Here is a 17,250-nt window from a genome sequence, read left to right as displayed (position 1 = left end):
TGAATTATTTTGAGCCGTCTCAGTGCTTCTCCTTCCAATAGGGTGCTTTCCCTTTAATTCCCAATTAAATAGCCAGCATCAGCTGCGCAAAAGTGGCGTTTTGTGATGGAGACGTGACTGAGGATGTGTTCCCGAAGCTTCTCTATTCCGGTTGTTTTGTTGCTGTTAAACGTGTGTTTTGTAGCCTGAGAGTTTACCCAGGATCGGATCCACTCTTTGCGTCCGTGGACTACTCCTCTCTATTCTTCGTGGCCTTTCTCCGCTGGAGATCTGTTGGCGGATTGGATTGTCTGACTGACCGACTGACTACCACCTTTTTTGTATACGGTATTTCATTTGTTTTGATATGATGTATACGGTGATGATTTATGTAGTTAGATGTAGTTGAGGAATTAGTAAGAGCAGATACGCTTTAAAGTTCTGTGGTAAAATGGTTATATTGATTGTATAATTTAATACTGGGTTTACGCTACACGGAATGAACGGACCAACATTGCGTGACCAAAGTCACTTGAGTTCACTGAACTCCTTTACCGGGCGGGACTCTTTTTAGGCCCGAGGTACAGGACATTTCTGGAGGAACCAGAACTCATTGTATTATATTATTATGTGTGTGTAATCCATTGATGTTGCTAATACAACCCACGCAAAAGAATAGTTGTTTTTGAAGTTCTTTCAATGTTTTAAGGGTTTATGAAAAGTTGATTTCCCTTCTGACGTTTACATAAGTCCTTTGTATGGTGTAGACTTGACGGACCAGATGGGACTCATTCCCTCCCAAACTAAAAGGAGAAACCAATGTTTTCTCTGGTAGGCACAACCTACCTGGCACCCCTATAAAAAAATAACCTCAAGTCAAAACCGTTACATAAAAAATGGCACCCCAGATGGGACAGCACAACATTGAGAACTAACCAAAGCAAATCTTTTGTGTGGAATTAAAACAATGGATTCACCCCAAGATAATGTGCTCATCCATGTCATACCTGTCAATGGGAATATACAGGGCCATTCTGACCATCAAGCTGACAATACAAATCATAATGTGAATGGAGATAATGGAGTTGATTTGGGCCAGAGCCCTGGGAATCTGAATGCTCGGTCTGAACCACAGGCCACAGGAGGTCTAACCAGTTACTCACTTATTGACATGGATCTGTGTGGAAGTACTGAGCTAGCCCTCCCTCTGACACCCAACCTTCTTCCATTGTCTGGTTTATCTCCAGAGGTGGGAGTCTTACAACTTCAAGGTGACATCCTTGATATTCGTCGGACTCAACAACATCTCCAAACTCTTATCCACGATAAATTTAAATGTCTGAGGGAAGAGCAACAACAGAGTGCCATGGAATTCAGAAACTCACTGAGCACTCTAACCCACACACTGACAGAGCTCAGTGAGAGTGGAAGACGGGAAATTACTGGTGCCATGGACAGGCAGTTTGACTACCAACGAAACCAACTCACTGCCACTCTCCAATGGCGCCTGCAACATCATCACACTGAGGTCCTCAAGGACGTTAATTCTGTTTTTTCTCCCATGGTTAACACTGTAGACCACTTGCAAGCAGAGCTCTCTAATTGTGTTAAAATGTTGGATGACGTGTCTGTGGACATGGCCTCCATTAAGCACAACTCCTTACACAGAGTTTCTCTAGTGTCCACTTCTGTTCAGGCCACTGAGGGCCAAGCTGGCACCTCTGAAGAGCCAAGACAAGGCCATGCTACAGCCACCCCTTGCAGGATGCAATCCACCATGCATCCTGGTGTTCATTTTCATTGTCCGATAACGCCCTCCCCCTCTACTTCCTCAATCCCTCCTAGCTCGTTTGTTCATGGTGATTTGAGTAGATGTCATGTGGGGGCGATGCCCATTAAATTGCAATTTCCCACCTTTGGGAAAAAAGATGACAGTCCTGATCCGCTAATGTACCTAGAAAGATGTCGTGACTTTCTTGCCCTCAATCCCCTGGCTGACGAAGAACTCCTTGCCACATTGAGGAATGTGTTGCATGGGACAGCTCGAGACTGGTGGGATGTGGCACGTCTCACCACTACCTCCTGGGCTGACTTTGAGGCCAAGTTTTCCTCTGCATTTCTGTCTGAGGACTACACAGATGAGCTGGCAGACAGAGTCAGGAATCGAGTGCAAAGAGAGAAAGAGAGTATCCGTGACTTTGCATACGGTTACCACTCCCTGTGCAGAAGGTGGAAACCTGGCATTGAGGAGGAAGAGGTCATTAAATTGATCTTGAAGAACATCAACCCACTACTAGCCAGTCAACTCCGAGAACGAGTCACCACTGTCGATGGACTGGTTCGCTTGGGACAGCAGTTTGAGAAGGACAGAGAATGCCAACAGCAATATGACCAAAGAAAGAAACAGACACCCAAACCGTTACCCAAGACAGACCATCAACAACAGCCAGAGTCTCAAGCCATGACCCCTCTCATGTTCTGTTGGAGATGTAGCCAAAAGGGACATTCTTCAGCTACATGTCCAAGACCGTATCAAGAAAACCCTTCCAGAAACCACAAATCACAACAGGCCAACACACCTAACTCTCTTCGCAGGAATGACCATCCTTCTCTGGGTGCTTTAACCAGAGCTGAAATCCCAAGAGTCACTGCCTACGCCCCCCCATCGACATCCCCTTCCTTTCAGTTCATACCGCACCAACTGGTGTTACCCCTGTCCATAGGCCCATGGACAGGAAGAGCCATCCTGGACACCGGGTCATCCTACACACTGCTCAATGAGAAACTGTGGAAGGAGGTTAAAGGTCCGCAATACAACTTGAAGCCGTGGACAGAAGGTCCACTCTATCTGGCGGATGGTGAGGCTAAACGACCCCTTGGATGGAGTGAGGTAGAGTTCCGCCTGTGTAACCGCTCCTATATGATTCCTTCGGTGATCCTACAAACCAAGAACCTTGCTTTTCCTGTCGTGTTGGGAATTGATTTCATGTACTTCAGTGGTGTCCAGATTGATATCGCACACAATTGCTACTGGTTTCCATACAATCCGAGCAAGAAGCATTTCTTCCAATCAGAAGCTACGAAGTTACATGATTGGGGTTCAAATGTGGCAGTCTTCTCTGCCGTTGCTCCGTTACCACTAACCCTTGATAATCCTTCTGACGATCTCCTTTTACAGGCTGTAAGAAGAGCTCAGCTGGAACATCCAGAGGAGTTAAGGCTGTTGGAACAGCTGCAGAATAATGCTGATGTATGTACTTCAAGGCTAGGACGCACCGGGCTCCTGAAGCACAAAATATTCCTTACACAGGAAATGCCGATCAAGCAAAAGCCATATCGTTTGTCCCCAGCGAAGCTAATCATCCAAAAGGGACTCATTAATGATATGTTAACACAAGATATAATAGAACGTTCCTCCTCTCCTTGGGCTGCTCCTGTTGTCCTCATCCCAAAAAAGACTGGTGGTCTTAGATTTTGTGTGGACTATAGGAAGACCAACAATGTTTCCCAGACTGATGCCTATCCTTTTCCTACCATCCACGAGATCCTGGAGTCATTGTCTGGCGCTGTTGTGTTCACTACCCTTGACCTCAATAGTGGTTATTGGCAAGTTGAGATGGACCAGGAAAGCAAGGACAAGACTGCTTTTGTCTGTGCTGAGGGCTTGTTTTCCTTTAAGGTGATGCCTTTTGGATTAAAGAATGCACCTGCCACTTTCCAAAGACTGATGGAGATTGCGTTAGGGGAGCTCAAAGGGAAGATCTGTTTCGTCTACCTGGACGATATAATTATCTACTCCCAGAACAGAGAACAACACTTTCAAGATCTTCAAGCAGTGTTGGACAAGCTAAGAGAAGCTGGTCTGACCGTGAATATGAAGAAGAGCAACTTCTGCCAAACTTCCCTGAAGTTCCTTGGCCATATTGTGTCTTTCGACGGCATTCATGTGGATCCTGAAAAGACCAAGGCGGTACAAGATTTTCCTGTGCCAACCACACTCAAGGCCCTTCAACGGTTCCTTGGGATGGCTGGATGGTACCATCGGTTTGTGTCGAACTTCTCCCAGGTGGCAGAACCCCTCAACGCGTTGAAGCGAAAAGGAGTGAAATTCCTATGGACGGCAGAGTGCCAGACATCCTTTGAAACTCTGAAACGACACCTCGTCACACCTCCCATTTTAGGTCATCCCAACTTTGATTCCCCTTTTGTTGTTTACACTGATGCAAGTGATGTTGGACTTGGTGCTGTCCTAGTCCAACAGACTGGACTTGGCACTGAAGAAGTGCTAGCGTTCGCCAGTCGGACATTGAATGGAGCAGAACGGAACTACTCCACAACCGAGCAAGAGTGCCTTGCAGTTGTCTGGGCTTTGGAAAAGTGGAGGTACTACCTGGAGGGAAGACACTTCACTGTGGTCACTGACCATTCCTCCCTTGTGTGGGTGTTCAAGACCAACAAACCAAGCACCAGACTCATAAGATGGGCTCTACGGTTGCAAGAGTTCACCTTTGCAGTAGAATACAGGAAAGGAAAATACAACACTGTTCCAGATGCCTTATCCAGAGCTCCTGCTTGTGGCAACGGTGGCCCGCATCTTACATGTGCTACTGTCCTGTCAAGCAGTCGAGACTCGCCCAAAGCAGACTTTCCCATCTCTGATGAGACCATATGGAAAGCCCAACAGGATGATCCAGAAGTACAGGCTTTGTACCAGACTATCCTGGAAGATGGAGAAAAGATGGTCAATCCTACCACAAAGCTGACCATCCTGGAAGACAAAGTCTACCGGGTTGTACAACTACCACACAGAACCCTCTACCAATTGTACATACCTGAAACTCTACGCCTACAACTGCTTCAACATTTCCATGAAGACCCATTAGCTGGTCATTTGGGCAGGTTCAAAACCTACAAGCGGTTGCAAGCGTTACTGTACTGGCCACATCTGAGCATGGATGTGAAGTCACACATCCGAAACTGTCAGGTTTGTCAAATGTACAAACCAGAAGGTAGAAAGCCTGCTGGCAAGTTGCAGCAAACGGTGGTTACCCGACCTTGGGAAATGCTAGGAGTGGATTTGATGGGTCCATTTCCTAGAAGCTCCAATCAGAATGTGTACATGCTTGTGTTTGTTGATTATTATTCAAAGTGGGTGGAACTCTTTTCCCTGCGTCAGGCCACAGCAAGGACCGTCTCTAACATCCTTACGAAAGAGATCCTGACTCGCTGGGGAGTGCCTGATTACATCCTGTCTGATCGAGGTTCCCAATTTGTCTCTGATCTCTTTGAGGAGACCTGCCAAAGATGGAACCTGAGACAGAAGTTGACCACGGCCTATCACCCACAGACCAATCTCACTGAGAGAGTAAATCGAACCTTGAAGACAATGATTGCTTCCTATGTAGGGACCCAGCACAAACACTGGGACAAGCACCTTCACGAGTTTCGATTTGCCCTGAATTCTGCTGTGCAAGAGTCCACTGGAGTCACACCTGCAGAGCTGAACCTAAGTCGTCCCCTCCGAGGACCCTTGGATATGGTGCTACAGCCCCAGCAGATTACTCCAGACGCTGCTTGCTATGACCAGGTAGTCCATCTCCATGACTTGAGAGCTCTTGTCTCAAAGAACATGACCCAGGCTCGACTCAAGCAGAAGAGAAATTATGATAAGAACAGACAAGACATGCAGTTTCAGCTTCGTGATCGGGTGTGGCTTCGCTCTCATCCTTACTCGAAAGCTGAACAATTCTTCTCTGCCAAGCTCGCTCCTAAATGGCAAGGACCATATAGGATTGTGGAGCAGATGGGCCCTTTGAACTACCGAGTGGTGAAAGAGGACACAGGTGAAGATATGCGCGTTGTCCATGTCTCACGCCTTAAGGCCTGTTACCCCTCGGCTGAGGAATTGGAGGCGATTGAGCGCCGCAAGATCTTGGATATCTTTGAAGAGGAAAGTGAGGAGACTTTTCTCGGATTCCCAGACCCAGAAGTCTCACACCTTAAGGCCTGTGACCCCCTCAGCTGAGGAGCGTGAGCTCCAAAAAGTCATGAGAATTTTTGTAGAGGAAAGTGATGAGGAGACCTTTCTCGGTTACCCCGACCAAGATGTGCCTTCCAGGGCAATGGTCGGCTTTTTCCAGGGGAGGGGGTGTGTGACGGCCCTGAATTATTTTGAGCCGTCTCAGTGCTTCTCCTTCCAATAGGGTGCTTTCCCTTTAATTCCCAATTAAATAGCCAGCATCAGCTGCGCAAAAGTGGCGTTTTGTGATGGAGACGTGACTGAGGATGTGTTCCCGAAGCTTCTCTATTCCGGTTGTTTTGTTGCTGTTAAACGTGTGTTTTGTAGCCTGAGAGTTTACCCAGGATCGGATCCACTCTTTGCGTCCGTGGACTACTCCTCTCTATTCTTCGTGGCCTTTCTCCGCTGGAGATCTGTTGGCGGATTGGATTGTCTGACTGACCGACTGACTACCACCTTTTTTGTATACGGTATTTCATTTGTTTTGATATGATGTATACGGTGATGATTTATGTAGTTAGATGTAGTTGAGGAATTAGTAAGAGCAGATACGCTTTAAAGTTCTGTGGTAAAATGGTTATATTGATTGTATAATTTAATACTGGGTTTACGCTACACGGAATGAACGGACCAACATTGCGTGACCAAAGTCACTTGAGTTCACTGAACTCCTTTACCGGGCGGGACTCTTTTTAGGCCCGAGGTACAGGACATTTCTGGAGGAACCAGAACTCATTGTATTATATTATTATGTGTGTGTAATCCATTGATGTTGCTAATACAACCCACGCAAAAGAATAGTTGTTTTTGAAGTTCTTTCAATGTTTTAAGGGTTTATGAAAAGTTGATTTCCCTTCTGACGTTTACATAAGTCCTTTGTATGGTGTAGACTTGACGGACCAGATGGGACTCATTCCCTCCCAAACTAAAAGGAGAAACCAATGTTTTCTCTGGTAGGCACAACCTACCTGGCACCCCTATAAAAAAATAACCTCAAGTCAAAACCGTTACATAAAAAATGGCACCCCAGATGGGACAGCACAACATTGAGAACTAACCAAAGCAAATCTTTTGTGTGGAATTAAAACAATGGATTCACCCCAAGATAATGTGCTCATCCATGTCATACCTGTCAATGGGAATATACAGGGCCATTCTGACCATCAAGCTGACAATACAAATCATAATGTGAATGGAGATAATGGAGTTGATTTGGGCCAGAGCCCTGGGAATCTGAATGCTCGGTCTGAACCACAGGCCACAGGAGGTCTAACCAGTTACTCACTTATTGACATGGATCTGTGTGGAAGTACTGAGCTAGCCCTCCCTCTGACACCCAACCTTCTTCCATTGTCTGGTTTATCTCCAGAGGTGGGAGTCTTACAACTTCAAGGTGACATCCTTGATATTCGTCGGACTCAACAACATCTCCAAACTCTTATCCACGATAAATTTAAATGTCTGAGGGAAGAGCAACAACAGAGTGCCATGGAATTCAGAAACTCACTGAGCACTCTAACCCACACACTGACAGAGCTCAGTGAGAGTGGAAGACGGGAAATTACTGGTGCCATGGACAGGCAGTTTGACTACCAACGAAACCAACTCACTGCCACTCTCCAATGGCGCCTGCAACATCATCACACTGAGGTCCTCAAGGACGTTAATTCTGTTTTTTCTCCCATGGTTAACACTGTAGACCACTTGCAAGCAGAGCTCTCTAATTGTGTTAAAATGTTGGATGACGTGTCTGTGGACATGGCCTCCATTAAGCACAACTCCTTACACAGAGTTTCTCTAGTGTCCACTTCTGTTCAGGCCACTGAGGGCCAAGCTGGCACCTCTGAAGAGCCAAGACAAGGCCATGCTACAGCCACCCCTTGCAGGATGCAATCCACCATGCATCCTGGTGTTCATTTTCATTGTCCGATAACGCCCTCCCCCTCTACTTCCTCAATCCCTCCTAGCTCGTTTGTTCATGGTGATTTGAGTAGATGTCATGTGGGGGCGATGCCCATTAAATTGCAATTTCCCACCTTTGGGAAAAAAGATGACAGTCCTGATCCGCTAATGTACCTAGAAAGATGTCGTGACTTTCTTGCCCTCAATCCCCTGGCTGACGAAGAACTCCTTGCCACATTGAGGAATGTGTTGCATGGGACAGCTCGAGACTGGTGGGATGTGGCACGTCTCACCACTACCTCCTGGGCTGACTTTGAGGCCAAGTTTTCCTCTGCATTTCTGTCTGAGGACTACACAGATGAGCTGGCAGACAGAGTCAGGAATCGAGTGCAAAGAGAGAAAGAGAGTATCCGTGACTTTGCATACGGTTACCACTCCCTGTGCAGAAGGTGGAAACCTGGCATTGAGGAGGAAGAGGTCATTAAATTGATCTTGAAGAACATCAACCCACTACTAGCCAGTCAACTCCGAGAACGAGTCACCACTGTCGATGGACTGGTTCGCTTGGGACAGCAGTTTGAGAAGGACAGAGAATGCCAACAGCAATATGACCAAAGAAAGAAACAGACACCCAAACCGTTACCCAAGACAGACCATCAACAACAGCCAGAGTCTCAAGCCATGACCCCTCTCATGTTCTGTTGGAGATGTAGCCAAAAGGGACATTCTTCAGCTACATGTCCAAGACCGTATCAAGAAAACCCTTCCAGAAACCACAAATCACAACAGGCCAACACACCTAACTCTCTTCGCAGGAATGACCATCCTTCTCTGGGTGCTTTAACCAGAGCTGAAATCCCAAGAGTCACTGCCTACGCCCCCCCATCGACATCCCCTTCCTTTCAGTTCATACCGCACCAACTGGTGTTACCCCTGTCCATAGGCCCATGGACAGGAAGAGCCATCCTGGACACCGGGTCATCCTACACACTGCTCAATGAGAAACTGTGGAAGGAGGTTAAAGGTCCGCAATACAACTTGAAGCCGTGGACAGAAGGTCCACTCTATCTGGCGGATGGTGAGGCTAAACGACCCCTTGGATGGAGTGAGGTAGAGTTCCGCCTGTGTAACCGCTCCTATATGATTCCTTCGGTGATCCTACAAACCAAGAACCTTGCTTTTCCTGTCGTGTTGGGAATTGATTTCATGTACTTCAGTGGTGTCCAGATTGATATCGCACACAATTGCTACTGGTTTCCATACAATCCGAGCAAGAAGCATTTCTTCCAATCAGAAGCTACGAAGTTACATGATTGGGGTTCAAATGTGGCAGTCTTCTCTGCCGTTGCTCCGTTACCACTAACCCTTGATAATCCTTCTGACGATCTCCTTTTACAGGCTGTAAGAAGAGCTCAGCTGGAACATCCAGAGGAGTTAAGGCTGTTGGAACAGCTGCAGAATAATGCTGATGTATGTACTTCAAGGCTAGGACGCACCGGGCTCCTGAAGCACAAAATATTCCTTACACAGGAAATGCCGATCAAGCAAAAGCCATATCGTTTGTCCCCAGCGAAGCTAATCATCCAAAAGGGACTCATTAATGATATGTTAACACAAGATATAATAGAACGTTCCTCCTCTCCTTGGGCTGCTCCTGTTGTCCTCATCCCAAAAAAGACTGGTGGTCTTAGATTTTGTGTGGACTATAGGAAGACCAACAATGTTTCCCAGACTGATGCCTATCCTTTTCCTACCATCCACGAGATCCTGGAGTCATTGTCTGGCGCTGTTGTGTTCACTACCCTTGACCTCAATAGTGGTTATTGGCAAGTTGAGATGGACCAGGAAAGCAAGGACAAGACTGCTTTTGTCTGTGCTGAGGGCTTGTTTTCCTTTAAGGTGATGCCTTTTGGATTAAAGAATGCACCTGCCACTTTCCAAAGACTGATGGAGATTGCGTTAGGGGAGCTCAAAGGGAAGATCTGTTTCGTCTACCTGGACGATATAATTATCTACTCCCAGAACAGAGAACAACACTTTCAAGATCTTCAAGCAGTGTTGGACAAGCTAAGAGAAGCTGGTCTGACCGTGAATATGAAGAAGAGCAACTTCTGCCAAACTTCCCTGAAGTTCCTTGGCCATATTGTGTCTTTCGACGGCATTCATGTGGATCCTGAAAAGACCAAGGCGGTACAAGATTTTCCTGTGCCAACCACACTCAAGGCCCTTCAACGGTTCCTTGGGATGGCTGGATGGTACCATCGGTTTGTGTCGAACTTCTCCCAGGTGGCAGAACCCCTCAACGCGTTGAAGCGAAAAGGAGTGAAATTCCTATGGACGGCAGAGTGCCAGACATCCTTTGAAACTCTGAAACGACACCTCGTCACACCTCCCATTTTAGGTCATCCCAACTTTGATTCCCCTTTTGTTGTTTACACTGATGCAAGTGATGTTGGACTTGGTGCTGTCCTAGTCCAACAGACTGGACTTGGCACTGAAGAAGTGCTAGCGTTCGCCAGTCGGACATTGAATGGAGCAGAACGGAACTACTCCACAACCGAGCAAGAGTGCCTTGCAGTTGTCTGGGCTTTGGAAAAGTGGAGGTACTACCTGGAGGGAAGACACTTCACTGTGGTCACTGACCATTCCTCCCTTGTGTGGGTGTTCAAGACCAACAAACCAAGCACCAGACTCATAAGATGGGCTCTACGGTTGCAAGAGTTCACCTTTGCAGTAGAATACAGGAAAGGAAAATACAACACTGTTCCAGATGCCTTATCCAGAGCTCCTGCTTGTGGCAACGGTGGCCCGCATCTTACATGTGCTACTGTCCTGTCAAGCAGTCGAGACTCGCCCAAAGCAGACTTTCCCATCTCTGATGAGACCATATGGAAAGCCCAACAGGATGATCCAGAAGTACAGGCTTTGTACCAGACTATCCTGGAAGATGGAGAAAAGATGGTCAATCCTACCACAAAGCTGACCATCCTGGAAGACAAAGTCTACCGGGTTGTACAACTACCACACAGAACCCTCTACCAATTGTACATACCTGAAACTCTACGCCTACAACTGCTTCAACATTTCCATGAAGACCCATTAGCTGGTCATTTGGGCAGGTTCAAAACCTACAAGCGGTTGCAAGCGTTACTGTACTGGCCACATCTGAGCATGGATGTGAAGTCACACATCCGAAACTGTCAGGTTTGTCAAATGTACAAACCAGAAGGTAGAAAGCCTGCTGGCAAGTTGCAGCAAACGGTGGTTACCCGACCTTGGGAAATGCTAGGAGTGGATTTGATGGGTCCATTTCCTAGAAGCTCCAATCAGAATGTGTACATGCTTGTGTTTGTTGATTATTATTCAAAGTGGGTGGAACTCTTTTCCCTGCGTCAGGCCACAGCAAGGACCGTCTCTAACATCCTTACGAAAGAGATCCTGACTCGCTGGGGAGTGCCTGATTACATCCTGTCTGATCGAGGTTCCCAATTTGTCTCTGATCTCTTTGAGGAGACCTGCCAAAGATGGAACCTGAGACAGAAGTTGACCACGGCCTATCACCCACAGACCAATCTCACTGAGAGAGTAAATCGAACCTTGAAGACAATGATTGCTTCCTATGTAGGGACCCAGCACAAACACTGGGACAAGCACCTTCACGAGTTTCGATTTGCCCTGAATTCTGCTGTGCAAGAGTCCACTGGAGTCACACCTGCAGAGCTGAACCTAAGTCGTCCCCTCCGAGGACCCTTGGATATGGTGCTACAGCCCCAGCAGATTACTCCAGACGCTGCTTGCTATGACCAGGTAGTCCATCTCCATGACTTGAGAGCTCTTGTCTCAAAGAACATGACCCAGGCTCGACTCAAGCAGAAGAGAAATTATGATAAGAACAGACAAGACATGCAGTTTCAGCTTCGTGATCGGGTGTGGCTTCGCTCTCATCCTTACTCGAAAGCTGAACAATTCTTCTCTGCCAAGCTCGCTCCTAAATGGCAAGGACCATATAGGATTGTGGAGCAGATGGGCCCTTTGAACTACCGAGTGGTGAAAGAGGACACAGGTGAAGATATGCGCGTTGTCCATGTCTCACGCCTTAAGGCCTGTTACCCCTCGGCTGAGGAATTGGAGGCGATTGAGCGCCGCAAGATCTTGGATATCTTTGAAGAGGAAAGTGAGGAGACTTTTCTCGGATTCCCAGACCCAGAAGTCTCACACCTTAAGGCCTGTGACCCCCTCAGCTGAGGAGCGTGAGCTCCAAAAAGTCATGAGAATTTTTGTAGAGGAAAGTGATGAGGAGACCTTTCTCGGTTACCCCGACCAAGATGTGCCTTCCAGGGCAATGGTCGGCTTTTTCCAGGGGAGGGGGTGTGTGACGGCCCTGAATTATTTTGAGCCGTCTCAGTGCTTCTCCTTCCAATAGGGTGCTTTCCCTTTAATTCCCAATTAAATAGCCAGCATCAGCTGCGCAAAAGTGGCGTTTTGTGATGGAGACGTGACTGAGGATGTGTTCCCGAAGCTTCTCTATTCCGGTTGTTTTGTTGCTGTTAAACGTGTGTTTTGTAGCCTGAGAGTTTACCCAGGATCGGATCCACTCTTTGCGTCCGTGGACTACTCCTCTCTATTCTTCGTGGCCTTTCTCCGCTGGAGATCTGTTGGCGGATTGGATTGTCTGACTGACCGACTGACTACCACCTTTTTTGTATACGGTATTTCATTTGTTTTGATATGATGTATACGGTGATGATTTATGTAGTTAGATGTAGTTGAGGAATTAGTAAGAGCAGATACGCTTTAAAGTTCTGTGGTAAAATGGTTATATTGATTGTATAATTTAATACTGGGTTTACGCTACACGGAATGAACGGACCAACATTGCGTGACCAAAGTCACTTGAGTTCACTGAACTCCTTTACCGGGCGGGACTCTTTTTAGGCCCGAGGTACAGGACATTTCTGGAGGAACCAGAACTCATTGTATTATATTATTATGTGTGTGTAATCCATTGATGTTGCTAATACAACCCACGCAAAAGAATAGTTGTTTTTGAAGTTCTTTCAATGTTTTAAGGGTTTATGAAAAGTTGATTTCCCTTCTGACGTTTACATAAGTCCTTTGTATGGTGTAGACTTGACGGACCAGATGGGACTCATTCCCTCCCAAACTAAAAGGAGAAACCAATGTTTTCTCTGGTAGGCACAACCTACCTGGCACCCCTATAAAAAAATAACCTCAAGTCAAAACCGTTACAACGTGCAATAAATACTAAACCAAATTGAAATAAACAATAAAAAATGAACAGTAAACATGACTCATCAAAGTTCCAAAAGAATAGACATTTCCTCTCTCTCTCTCTCTCTCTCCTTCACTGCCCTGTCTCACATTCGCTTTATCATGTGTACAGTGATCCAAGGGATGTGGAAAGATTGGGGTGTCAGCGTGCATGTACGAGCAGACATACATACAGACAAACCAGGAAAACAGACAGATTTTTTTTGTTTGTTGCGCAAGTAGCCCATTAGCTCTCGGGAATCCCAAGGGAATGTTGCCATGGAGACACAATGGAACACTCAGGGCTCACGGCGGCATTACATTCCAGGGTCCGTGTTGCTCAAGCAGTGAGAGGGTTATCTTTATTTCCAGCATGGTTTGAAAAGGATTGATTGAGGAAGGCTTTGTGCTCTCAGCAACGTATCGAGGAAGGGGTTGGGAGTGAGGTATCAGGGTAGGGGTCATTGTCTTCTGACAGATGGCGTCATTCTAACACAACCGCGTTGCCAGACTTGCTATGTGACGTAAGATAATGTAGTAGAAGCCAAAATTGATTGATTTGGGCAAAGGCAAGGGGATGGTAGATGTTCAAAATGTAAAAGGTAGATCCAAGATAGGAAAGTCACATAGAAATAGACAAGATGTGCTACAAATGTTACCTGCTACGTGGATGCATATCGCGGGGCCTGATAGGCTGAACGCTGAAAACCACTGTTCGCTGACCAGCTCTTCCTGAGTGTTTCGACCAATGGAGGTGGAGGAAGCGGATGGCACGTCATCGGTGAGGCCGCCTCTTGGTCGCGCGGCCGTGAGCGTTGTGATGGTGGTTTCCATGGTTACGAGAGACTCAGGTTCAGGGGGCGGTGATGCCGCTGAGAAACAGAACACAAGGTCATTGTGATGATGTCATCACTCAGCATCAAGTTATTCTACAGCCAGGTTGCATTAGATTAACTAGAAGTGTAATTTATCAAACAATGTCATTATTTAGCCTCACCTACTTTACAATGAACAGTGATTTAGAAATCTTATAACCAAACGCGCTCATTTTGACCCAACAGAACAGGAGAGAGCATGCTGTCCAGGGAGTCTTAAGCACAGTGGTATCTGACTTCATCTGTGGTCATGGTGTGACAGACAGACAGACAGACTGAGACACACACACACACACACACACACACACATAGTATTAGCTCAACTCGGTTGTGTTGTGTGTGTGTGTGTGTGTGTGTGTGTGTGTGTGTGTAAACCATGTTATGTACCATCAAATGGGACACGTCACCCATTTTCAAACATAGAGTTTACACCCATTTACCCTCGAGCAGTATCCTCGCCCACTGTGTGATTTTAATGGCTAGAAAGCCTGAAAAGATGCAGTAGCTTCTGCTTTTATCTGTAGCTCCATGTAGCTCCATGCAGGTCTATGTACCCTGATCCCATCTACCCTCCATCTAGATTGCCCCATCCCATCCCCACTGCCCCATAGTGAGCTCACCCTGGGGGCTCTCTGAGGGACTGTAGTGCCAGGGCTCCAGGGGCTCTGTCTCCCCTCTCTGGGTCTCTGTGTCCCTCTCCTGAGGTTCAATCTCAGTATCTAGGAGAGATGCATGGACTGTCTCAGTCTGTCTGTGGACCTCCCTATCCCTTTCCTCCTGCTCCCTCTCCTCCTCCTCCTCTCGGGCGAGGAAGGCGTGGGGGTCCCACTCCACGTCGGGGGAGTCCAGGGGGAGGAGCATTTCCACGGTGTCCGTGCGGCTCAGGGAGGTGCGGCCTCCCCTGGCCCCGCTCCTCCGCCGGCTCCCTGACGATGAGTCACGATGATGTCGTGAGGATCCGCCTGCCTCGGCCTCGGCGATGGCGATGTAGGAGAAGGTGGGCTCGAAGGAGTTCTGTCTCGGGGTCCCCCAAATGGAGGGAGATGAAGCTCCACCGTCATCATCCTCCGGACCCCCATCTTCTTCGTCAGACCACTCCCTGGCCGTCTGCAGGTCGTACAGCTCAGACTCCTCATTCCCACCTGGAGAGAACAGGCACAGGAAAAGCCTTAAAGCAAAACCTATATTTTTTTATATTTTTGCTTTAAGTATTTATGTATTTTTTATATTTGTTATTCTGTCCTCTATCCATGTTATACATTGAAATTGTATACGTTTTTTTTTTTTTTTAAGCTATAAACTTAGCTAAAAACTTCAACCATTACATTGGAAACTTTCATCCTAGGAGGTAAAGCTATGCAAGCACGCCCATATTATTCCAAAACCATATCCCATGTTCTGTGATGTTAATGTCTATGGAGCAGCCGCTTGACGTTGCTTACTCATCGACATGTCCTCTGATGTTTTTGAGCGCTGAGTTGGGACAGCCCGGTGAAGCGCAACATGCTTTGTCTGAATGAAAGGGCAACATCCAAAGATGCAAAACACATTTGATGGGGAGTCATGTTTCCAGATTCAAACGAACAAATCGACACAATCAATCTCAGGCTACACCTATAGACTTTGTGGACATGTCATAGTATGATTTTCTTTTCTCCCATATTATGATTCTCACATATTGAAGTTCAATCATTCACACAGTCCATTTCTAAACGTGTACAGTGTGTATGCCTTGTGTGATGTTACCTTCAGTGCAGGGAGATGTTGAATCAGGTGTGGAGGAGACAGAACCATATTCCTCTGGAAGAAAAAGAACCAGATTCATCAGAGACGTGTTTATTACCGTTGGCTGGGGAACTATCGGAACCACAGTCATGAAATGTACAGTATCAAACAGACAATTTTTATCTTAAATAACTACTGATTTACAACTGATTAAGAATGGCCGCTTGGCCAAACTAGAGACTGTTCTATACCGTCTATGTCTACAACTCCTCTCTTCCTTCTATTTCGATGTCTGCAACTTTTAGCCAAGGCCTATTTGCATATAAGCCTAGAGAGAGGACCCTATCAAGATAACAGTTTTCCTCTCAACATCACCTACTAAAGCATTCAATATCACCTACTAAAGCATTGTATCCCATTCAAAAGCAGTACATTGCGCAGAAAAGCATTATACCACACGTAGCCTATTCTCAGATGACCTGCTATATTTCAATAGTGTCTCGATACATTGAGATGAGACTGAGAGAGCAAATGACAGGTTTTCATTTCTATGTTTTTTTTAGGAGAATCCATGGCTCGAATCCAGGCATTTGAGTAGCCTTTTTCCAAGACCCAGTATTTAAAAGAAATGTCATTAGTGTTTGCACATATAATGCTAAAAGCTAACTGCAGTATGTTCCCCCTCCGACAGCACAGATCAGCTCTGGCAGAGCAGGCAGGGGAGAGGCCTTCACTACAGTAGCAAGCCTCCTGCCTCAGATCACCCAATAGATCAGGCAGCCCTGCCTATAATGAAGACAGCAAAACAACACACAGCTTTTTTTCATCCTCATCTATCTCAAACACACACACACACACAAACACACATAATACCAGACACAAACACACACACATAACCAGTGCTCAGCCAATGAGAACACACACACATAGCCGACACATCCTGAGAACACACATACAGAACTGCAATGGTCTCTACAAAAGAGAAGAAAGAGGTGTGTCTGCCACTGCACTGCATCCATCCATCCATCCTTTCAACCATGTGTTTATCAAGGGAGGAAGCTAGAGAAAGAGAGGGAGGGAGAGAAAGAGAAGGAAGAGTGATGGCCATGCACATGGCTAGTACAGATGCTATACAGATAGATTGGGATGCGAAAGACAGACAGACAGACAGACAGACAGACAGACAGACAGACAAAAACTGACACTCACTGCAGCGGGAGAATCCTAGAACCTGGCCCATGCTCCATCAAGGCACCGCTGGGCCCATCCAGTCTGGAAGCCCCCCTCTCTTCCTCTGGATCTCTCTCTCTCTCTCTCTCTCTCTCTCTCTCTCTCTCTCTCTCCTCCCTCGTGCTTTATCCCTCTTCCACCTCCCTCCCTCTCTTTCTTGTTCCACCGATGCAGCACTGCTGTTGTCTCTGGCTCTCCCTCTATTTACCGTCTGCTTCCTCCTCTCGCTCACGGGCCCCTCCCTACCTC

The 17,250-nt window shown here is 46.8% G+C and overlaps 1 pseudogene; it reads right to left on the bottom strand.

The window, feature by feature from the left end:
• Nucleotides 1–17,038, bottom strand: part of LOC139382680 (reticulon-3-like) — a 27,682-nt pseudogene extending 10,644 nt beyond the window's left edge.
• Between the last annotated feature and the right edge of the window lie 212 nt (nucleotides 17,039–17,250).

Source organism: Oncorhynchus clarkii, chromosome 24 (assembly GCF_045791955.1).
Source record: "Oncorhynchus clarkii lewisi isolate Uvic-CL-2024 chromosome 24, UVic_Ocla_1.0, whole genome shotgun sequence".
NCBI classification, from domain to species: domain Eukaryota; kingdom Metazoa; phylum Chordata; class Actinopteri; order Salmoniformes; family Salmonidae; genus Oncorhynchus; species Oncorhynchus clarkii.
Note: the sequence above shows the minus strand (reverse complement) of the source record. Positions and strands in the feature narration are given on the sequence as shown.